Source organism: Ammospiza caudacuta, chromosome 14, assembly GCF_027887145.1.
Source record: "Ammospiza caudacuta isolate bAmmCau1 chromosome 14, bAmmCau1.pri, whole genome shotgun sequence".
Classification (NCBI taxonomy): Eukaryota; Metazoa; Chordata; class Aves; order Passeriformes; family Passerellidae; genus Ammospiza; species Ammospiza caudacuta.
In genome coordinates, this window is record NC_080606.1 from 4,635,172 (window position 1) to 4,644,616 (window position 9,445).

Consider the following 9,445-nt stretch of genomic DNA (forward strand, 5'->3'; position numbering starts at 1 on the left):
GCTTCTCATTCTCATGTAAAGCTGGCACCTGCTTCTCCAAACTGAATGCTCTGCCTTGCCCCCAAGGTCGTTTTTACAATAAACTCCCTGCCAAAGCACAAGGCTCTCTGCCCTTCTGAGGCCATGAATTTAATGGCCAGGCTGTGTGCCCCATGGAGTCACATTTCCTTTCCTTACTTGAGATGTGGCAGAGTGACCTTATTCTTATGCAAAGGAAAATGGGATGGAGCAATTTTGGCTCAATTCTGAAAAGATTGGTTTCATCTTCATGAAAATGAGAGTTTTTTGAAGACTGAGTTCTTTCTGGTCAGTATGTCTTATTTCATGAGACTTATAATTCCTCTGTTATGCTTTTATCACAGACACCCAGGCTAAAGGGGAAACCTTGAATGTACTTCTAGAAACATGACTATATTCAGAAATAACCATATGTCTCCAGAACTCAGGACTTTTGTTTGAACCCATTCATTTAATCCCTTCCCTGCCTCACTTTGCTTGGTTTTGTGAAGAGCCACTCCAACCTGAGCAGCCCCATTCACAGTTCCAGCCCTGGCCACGTTTAGAGAGCAGCATTGATCTGCCTCAGGCATTAATCCAGAGGCATGATCCTCATCCCATCTCAGAGAGGACCTGAACACAGCACCACATCACAGCAACACTCCAACACTTCCCCTCCCAGCACTCCACATTCCTGGACACTGCTGCAAAGGGAGACTGTGGTCCTGTTCCTTTCCAGAGAGCCACCACATCCTTGCTGTCTCCAGAATCCTGCCTGGACAGCTCCCACAGCAGCAGGGAAAAGCTTCCAGCCCAGGGAGGGTGTGAGATGGCACCAGAGCCACATGTGAGTGCCAGGAGAATGGAAACACCCCCAGCACAGCTGAACCTGATGGCTGGGACCTCACACAGCTTCCTCAACAAGGGCACTGTGCTCAGGCAGGAAAGGCCATTAATGAGAATAACCAAACAAGAACTCCCACAGGTCCAAGGCAGAGAGGTGAGCAGCGGGAGAGGTGTGAGGGACCTTGGATTAGGGCACAAGGAAAACAAACTGACCAAAAACTGACTAGACATTTTTTACATCACTAAAACCCAAAATACAAACAAACATTGGTTTCTCCCAGACAAAGCATGGCATTTAAGGGTATGGGGAAAATTGCTCCACACGCCTGTCACTGCACATGGGCAATCTCAGCACTGAAACCCCACAAATACAATGCTGGCACTTCCACCAGTGCACCTTCACAGCTGTGATGCTGTGCTGGAGGGAAGGCTGAAGGGAACAGGCTGGACTGGGCACCTGGAACAATCTGTGGCACCAAATCTTGAGAAAGCACAGCCCAGGCTGTCCTGTCTGGCTGGGAGAGGGAGGCAGAGCACTGAGCCCTGGGGAGCAGGAGAGGTCCTGGGCTGCCTGCAGACAATCAGGGCTGCCTGCATCCAGGGGAAGGTCAGTGGTGGCAATACCAGCCCTTGAGAGGGAGGAGGAGGAGGAGGAAGGATGAGTGAAAGGAGCTGGGGGAGGGGAGGGCAGACACATAAAGGAGCAAGGCTGGACCGTGTAAGGTGCTGAATGGGAAGGGCAGAGCTGGGACTGTGGGCTGATGCTCGTGAGGAGTGTTTCGGTGCCCTGATCCTGCCAGGAAGATGCTAGAAGGCCACCACACGCCCTGCCCGGGGTAAATAAACACTGCCGGGGTAAATAACCCTTCAATGAGCAAAGCATCGCAGCCGGGCACACCGGGCTCTGCTGCTTGCGTGGGGAATCCGCATCCCCAGCTGCTCCCCGGCCTCTCCCTCCCGGAGATGCTCTTGGCCACTCTCCTGCTCCCACCCCGACACCCTTCTCTCCTTCTCCGCAAGTTTCCTCACCCGCACATGCACGGGCAGCGCTGCTGCCAAGGGACACGCACGCCCCAAAGAGCGCATTGCCCACTTTGAACCATCCATCCGAATTCTCCCTTTTCCCAGCCCAGGCAGGAACACAGGCATTTTGCCGTGGCCTACCTTGCGAGCGCGGCGGGTCCGGGCGGGCAGCGGGGCTGGCTGTGAATCAGCAGCGGAGCCCCTGGGGCCGGGCTGCATGCTGAGCCTCGGCACCGCTGCCTTCCTCCTCCTCCTCCTCCTCCGCCCCGGCTGCTGTGTTGCTATGCCATCACATCCCCGGCAGCAGCAGCAGAGGCTCGCCCGGCTCACAGAGATCCCCGCGGATGGGCAGGGAGCAAGGACGGAGCCCCCCGAGCGCCCGGCCCTGCGAGAGCCCGGCCGAGAGCGAGGATGCCGGGCAGGGGAGGGAACAGCGGGGATGCAAAGATGGGCACGCACGGGAGGAGGAGGAGACAAAATACACATGGAAAGGGGGAGAGAAAAGGGAGGAGGGGAGAGGTACAAACACACAGAGATCTGACCTCTGGGGACCTGCCACGGGCTGCTGGGCTCAGCCACGCTTCCCTCTGCTCGCCGGCATCTCCCACCGGCTCTCATTTTAGGTTAGATATGGCCACGCGTGTGCTGGAAAATGCCAGACACATTCGCCTCCTTCCTTAAGCACAATTTGGGTATCTGACATTAGATTTTTGCAATTTAAGAATAGCCCGTTTTAAAGTTAAAGAGCAAAAATAGGATTATCACTTAATTTTGGATGTGCTTCCTGTTCTTCTTAGAAAAGAAAAATAAGTAAAGGAAGGAGGCAATTCTCATTCTCCTTTTAAATGTCAGGGTATCTTCTCTCAGCTCGCAAGAAACAGGAGGATTGGAGCTGCTAGCTTGGGTGAGGACACAAACAGACACAGAGTTGGGGTTTTTGTCCATAGATAACAGTTTACAGTTCTGCAGATCATTCCACCCAAGGATTTCAAACTGCTCAAGCCACCAAGTGATGTTATTTTCATATAACACAAAAAGAAGCAGAATTCAATTACTTGGTGAAAAAGAGGATTCAAATGTAATCCCAGCTCTTTGTTTTAAGCACTAGTCTGTCTCAGCCTCTCCATGGGAAAATTAAAAGTCAGAAAATACAATAACTCTGGTCCTTGTCAGAACAGTCTTTAATGAGTCTTAGCCCATTTTTCCCCAGAGCTGGCAGACTAAAGATGTTATTTTGCTGCTCACACAGTTATGTTATCCAGAAATATCAGTGCTGTTTATAAACATTTTCCATTTCTATACATTTATTTTCTGCCTCAGGTGTATTCCAAAATGCAGGTTCACTCAGAACCAGCACTGTAACAGCTTCACAACTCCAACATATTCCTGAAAAAAATCAATCCTGGTCAAGCCAGCAATGGAAATAACAACTGGCAAACTCTGCAGCATCACAGGGCCTCCTGTGGGTGTAAGGATGATGGTGCTGCACAGAAGGACAGTGCCCAAACCACCCCAGGGCTGTGCCCAGCTGGGTGGGGAGCCCACAAACACCTTTCAGCTAGTTTGGGCACCTTACAGAGCAAAACCTTAATCCCACACCATGGGAAACAAACAAATCAAAAGTTTTTCTAGGTAACTAGTTTAAACATGGAAAATGTTTAAAACTCAAAATATCGTTGATCTTGTGTAAAATATGTTTGAGAGAGTCATCAGTAAACCAGTGAGCTCCTTGGGATGGTAGCAGCTAGAACCTGCAGCAGGTGGGTGCCTGAAGTTCTCCCTTGATCCCAGATGGGTGCACCAGGAGTCAGGAGCAGAGCACAGCAAGGCACAGAGAACTCCTGTAACCACACTGAAAGGAGATTTTTAAATAGCAACCTCCTTATCTTTGGTTCCAAAAGGAGCAACACTGAATACTTGGAGTACCAACCCAAGAATACTTATTCACTCCACACCTTCTGCTCTTAAAAGCTTCTTCAATAGCTCCTGCTTCCACAACAGCTGTACTGATGCAATAAAATCCCTCCTGGAAAGCTGTATTTAGACCAAAAAAAACCAGATATGGATCAGAAGACAAAAACGAGCAGAGACTCTGCTGGGCTATTTTTGTGCACACAGACAAATAAGAAATCTTGGGTTAAATAAGGAGAGAGAGAGGAGGGAAATAACAGCAGAGTCTGGAAGGGCTGTCCAGGCAGCTCCACAGACACCAGCCTCCAGAGACAGGGCCAAATCCGATGGCAGCATGTGTCTGTCACCAGCAGCAGCTGTAAGGGACGTGACAACATGGATAAACATATCAAGCCAATGTACACATGCACACAAGACAGACAGCAGCACAGAGATGTGAACAGACAGCACGAACTACAAAAACAAGGTGCTTTCCTGTACAAGCATCCTCAATTATTGATTGTTAAAATGCAGTAGAGAAAAAATATCTCTTGTGTCAGTTTAGTTTAAATTATGAGGCAAACCAGAATCTCTGCTGGGAGAGTTGCTTCCAGGGCTGGAAACATCTTCCCAAGTCCTCCAATACTTTCTGTTTTAAGGATAAAATTAGGGCAAGGAGAGGAGGAATTCAGAACTCAAGGGGAACGAGGGAGACCAGCTCGGATGTGTCATAATCACAGTTTTCACATAAGCACTACAACTTTTTTAAGTGTATGGGAAGGTTTCTGAGATGAGAGGCTAAATTTGGTGTACTTTGAGTTCTGAAGAGAACTTAAGCCAAAAAAATCTCCCAAGGAGCTCCAAGAGCTGAGCTTCCAGAAGATACAGTGGTACTTACTTTATGTATTCCCCTAATGAAACATTTCAGTCATTTTCTGGTTTATGAAACAGCAAATATGTACCTTGTTAGGAAAACTAACAACGTCCACCCTCCCAACAGGGATATCTCAATATGAACAGTGCTAAATACAGTGTACAATCATACAATAGGTAAAAATTGGGACAAGTTTTATAAGGCTTGAACATAAAATTCACATGTAGAGAGACACACAGACGGAATTTTTAGTTTGAAAGTTCTAAAAGCTATAAATAAGGGCTGTGTTTGCTTTCAGCCTAAATTCTGTATTACATTCTCAATATACAAAGCCATTACTATTAATCACTTCTAAGTTGGAATATCCATAACAATAATTATTCTTGCATTACCAACCAAACAAAAAACATTACCTAAAATTCTGGCATTCATATTTTCAACATAAAACTTCAGGGTTCAATATAATTAAAGGCTATTACTTTTACATTTTTCTTCCCATAAGTTCCCACCAATTAACTTTATCTTCTAAAATAGTGCTTGTCACAGGGAATTGGCTCCCAAAATGTGCTCTTTGAAACATCACATCTCCTGAAAGAGAAAGTTCATCTCTCTGGTACAGAAGAGAAAGTATTGTTACCATCCTTTGGAAACTTTGGTAAATTCTTTCCCTTTCAGAGTAAGGCTCAAATTTATCCATTTACCCCAATTAAAGTGTTTTGGCCAGGAACAGAATGTAGACTTGTCCTTGTTAAAAGGAGAATACAGGCAGACAGCAAGAAGAGCACTTTCCCTAGAGCCATACACCCACAGTCCTTGTGGATCCATCTGCTGGAGAAGAGTTTAGTGAGAGGCTTGTGAGCCAGGACAAGGTCCCTTATGGCTTGAAAAACTCCAATTTCTCCCCAAGAGTCTACAAATCCCTTTTTTCCTGAGACACAGGGCTCCCTCACCTGAGTCTCCTCCTCATTAAAGCATCAGACAGCACTGTGCTCTCTCACAGCTGCCCACAGCCAGACAGCTGCAGCTCTGCTTTGATTCAGGATCATTGATCTCAGTGGTTGTGCTGTTCCTACCTGGGAGGGGAAGCCAGAGGAGCAGGTCTTGCACAAAGGGACAGACCTGCCCATCAATTCCAGTACATTAGACAGGCCAGCAGGCTGGGAGCAGAGCACAAAGAGCCTCCCTTCAACAAGGAGGAACAAAACTAGAATTAGAGCCCTAAGAAAATAATTTTGTTGACTGGATATTGTACCATCCTGGGGGGCTTTTTTTTCTTGTTTTGTTTAAATAACTGATATAAAATAAATAACTGTACCTCTTTTGCTAGCATCAATAAGCACAAAAACCTTCCCAGAGCAGATTCTACCCTGCTGAAAGCATTTAGAAAAGCAGCAGGGTACTTTCTAAACACATGGTACCTGGGGTGAGAGAGAAGAATGGGCAGAGAACTGATGCAAGCCATGCACTCAGAAACAGAATTAATCCCCCTTTTCATTTGTTCCCACACAGGCCTTGAAACAATCCCCCCAAATGAGAAATAGAGACATAGAGACTATGAGGGAGGAAGGAAATCTTTTTGGAGCAGCAAGTGCCAAAAGGAAGAGGCAAGGGTATCAAAAGAGTGTAAAAGAATTTGGGGGGAGAGATGGAGAAAGAAAAGAGAAAGGAGAAAATGGTAGAAAAGAAAGCAAAAGCATGCAGGAGAGGAGGGTAAGGCAGACAAGGCAGATTTCAGGGGCTGGTTTGTTCTTCAAAAGCTGTCAACACATTTACAATGTGCTTTCCATCCCCCTCCTGCTTTACTGGGCTGTGCACTCAAAGGAGCAGGAAAGCAATCACACAGGAACTGCTGAAGATTCACTTGGACACAGAACAGAGGTGCCCTGAGAGAAAGGAAACTGCTTAGTGATCCGTGCACAACAAACCATGATGGGGATGGTGCGGGGCCTGAGACTGGAGAGAGGGCTGGCAGGAAACCTGCAGGGAGCAGCCTCTTCCTGCAGAGATCACACTGGCAGCACTGACACTGGAGCAGAGCAAGCCAGGCTGCACAGGGACGCAGCTGCACATCAAATGTATGTTCACAGCAGAAGCTTATCCCTGCATTCTTGAAAGGAAGAGCCCAAAGGATTTGGGCAGAGTGTAAAATCTTTCAAAGTATCTGTTGCAATTTGCAGCCTAAACCCAGTGCCTGGAGCTCAGGAGCTCAGGCACATTACAGTGAGTTAAATATCCCCTGAGTGGGGCTGTGCTGGAACAGCCCATCCTGTGTCACGTTTCTGGCAGGTACCACAGCCTGCCTGATGCATGTTCACTCATTCAGCTGCAGAATGGGATCACGCCTCAGCCCACAGATTTCTCAACACTGTCAAGGTTAAAATGGTATTAAGAGCCTGTGTAGGTACCTACAGCCCCTTTTTTTTTTTTTTTTTTTTTTTTTTTAAGATCAACTGTTTTGGTTTCTACATTTGTGCAAGAGTGAGCCTGGAGATTAAAGCCTTTATTAAAAAAATCTTACCCTCTGTTATGCAGACTTTTTACTCCTACGAGACAGGAAGCTGAGAGGCAGAGAGGCATCCTCACAAGGTACACACACACCTTGCAGGATGGTATTTGTGTGCTTCAACACCTCCCTTGCCAACTATAATTACTTGGACAGGTCTATCAGCTACATTCAGTTCTCTCAGGAATCCTGTGCCCAAACCCACATCACCAAATGCTAACGACATAAAAGGTATTCTTGGTCAAAAGGTTTGGTGGTATCCAGCCTTCTTCAGAACATAATTGTCGCTTCCATTTTAAAAAGCAGAGCTGTAATGAGGGAAACCCATTGGTAGAATATAAATCATCTTTCCTGGAAGAAAATACTTGAAGACTTTGTTCTTTCAAGATATTCATCATCCAGAGCAAGCTTTTTACCAATCTCTGTTGTTTTTCATCCAGACTAGATGCATCCTCTGACTAAAGAGCACATAAAGAGCTCTCTCACACACTCTCTCAGGAGCCATGGAGCTACAAATCAGCCCAGTGTGTATTATTAATGACAAGTTATCAGAAGATCTAGGACAACAGCCAGGCTGGAGTTTCTCTGTGCTGTGATTCTATGGAGAAAATGAACCCTTTGCCAGGTCAGACCCCACAGTTTCCCTTGCTCCTGTCTCCACTGTGCACAGATTTGTGATAAGCCATTTTGTCACAGCAGCCAGGAGATGATTACCCTGCCCCAGAGGCCTCACAACTGAGCTCAGCCTAAAAGACAAAAGTAACCAAGGGAGGAGACACTGGGTAGAGGCACAAAAATCTCAAAGATTGTATCAAAAAAGGCAAAGTGGATTTAATTTTGGTGGCAGGTAAATAGTATTAGAAGAGTTCAGGAGCACCCATGTTGGCAGTTGCTAGAGCTGCAGTACAAGCCTCACAGATTTCATTTTATGAGTGGTTACAGCTGTACCACCTTCTAAATCCTTGGGTCCTGATTTATTCATGGCATTAGGAATGCAAAATGCAAGCAGAGGGAAGTAGGCCAACAAAAGAATAGAAAGCAGGGATACAGAGGAACCAGTTTCTTCATTCCAGCTGAAAACAGGTTGAAATTATTAACTCTTTCAGAGCAAGCTCTCTCTGGAAGGGCAGTAGACTCTGATGCATAAAGGTGCACAAATGAGTCTCCCACCACAAAATTAAAATGATGAACAGGAACACAAAGCAAACATGGCTTCAGAAGAAGATTTCAGATTAACTCTAGCCCAAGGCATCTGGATTTTCAGATGCATAATGCTCCCTGTGTCTGACAGGGAAGGGTTAATGGCTTTGGTTGTGTGACCAGATGTTCAGCTGGTGCAACTCAACACAGATCCATTAGAAATTAGTGGAGCTGTGGCTGCTTAGCCCAGACAGGGTTCTGGCCCACTACTTTGAAATCCTATTTAATACCCACTAAGAGATTTTTCCAAAGGGAGAGGCCTCACTTTTTGAAATCAGATTAAAAGCTACTAGCAATGCTACAGGAGGAGTTAAACTGAAATGGCCACTGCCATGGCCTGTTTATGATATTACAAAACCCCTAAATCAAAAGCCTGCAGAAGCCTCATGATAACACCCCAGCACAGCTGTTTCTGCTACTATTTCATAGTGTCCACCTACCTTAGAATGGGCTGAAACAGACATGAGAGGTAAATCACTTATTTGTCACTTACCAGGAAATGGATGGGTCTTGCCTGTGTCCATTTTAGTGCTCAGAGCAGCTGTGGTCAGCCAAGTCTTTGAGCACATGCTTTTAGCAGAAAATAGTCTGCAAAATTTGCTGTGATGATTCAAATGCAAAGAGCAAGCAGGGGGAAAAAGATAAGAAAATAGAAAAGGTACAGTAGCACATTTCTCCATAAAAGGGCCATTCTTACACTCAAGTGCAGTGCTACTCAGATAGAGGGGAAAAAAAAAGAAAAATGTTCAAATGTCAAAAAAGACAAGAGTTACCACAGCATAAAGAGGCTAAAAGTCATCTCTGGTGCCCAATAATACCAGGCACATTTTTGCTGCATGGGATGGATTTTAAACAGGCTGGATCTTGTCCATCCAACAAAACAAACAAACCCATAAAAAACCCCCTGACATTAAAATGATCTGTCCTGTTGCTGTAGTTCTGCACTTCTAAGTGCCCAGCCTGTGTACTTGAATGTCAAAACTGTGCACAGTTTGCTTAAATACTTTCACAACCCAGGGTATAACAAAGACCTGTGATGCTGCAAGTCCTCCATAACATGATTCTGTGTTTCCTCAACCAAACACCAACCCCAAGGGAAAACTGATCTCAGC

The 9,445-nt window shown here is 46.0% G+C and overlaps 1 protein-coding gene across 1 annotated transcript in view; it reads right to left on the bottom strand.

Annotated features, from left to right (window-relative positions):
• DRP2 (dystrophin related protein 2) overlaps positions 1 to 2,226 on the bottom strand; it is a 30,398-nt gene extending 28,172 nt beyond the window's left edge. Inside the window, exon 1 of the mRNA XM_058813953.1 lies at positions 2,008 to 2,226. The gene's annotated coding sequence lies outside the window, so the exon portion shown is untranslated. The remainder of the gene's footprint in view (positions 1 to 2,007) is intronic.
• Positions 2,227 to 9,445: the final 7,219 nt, after the last annotated feature.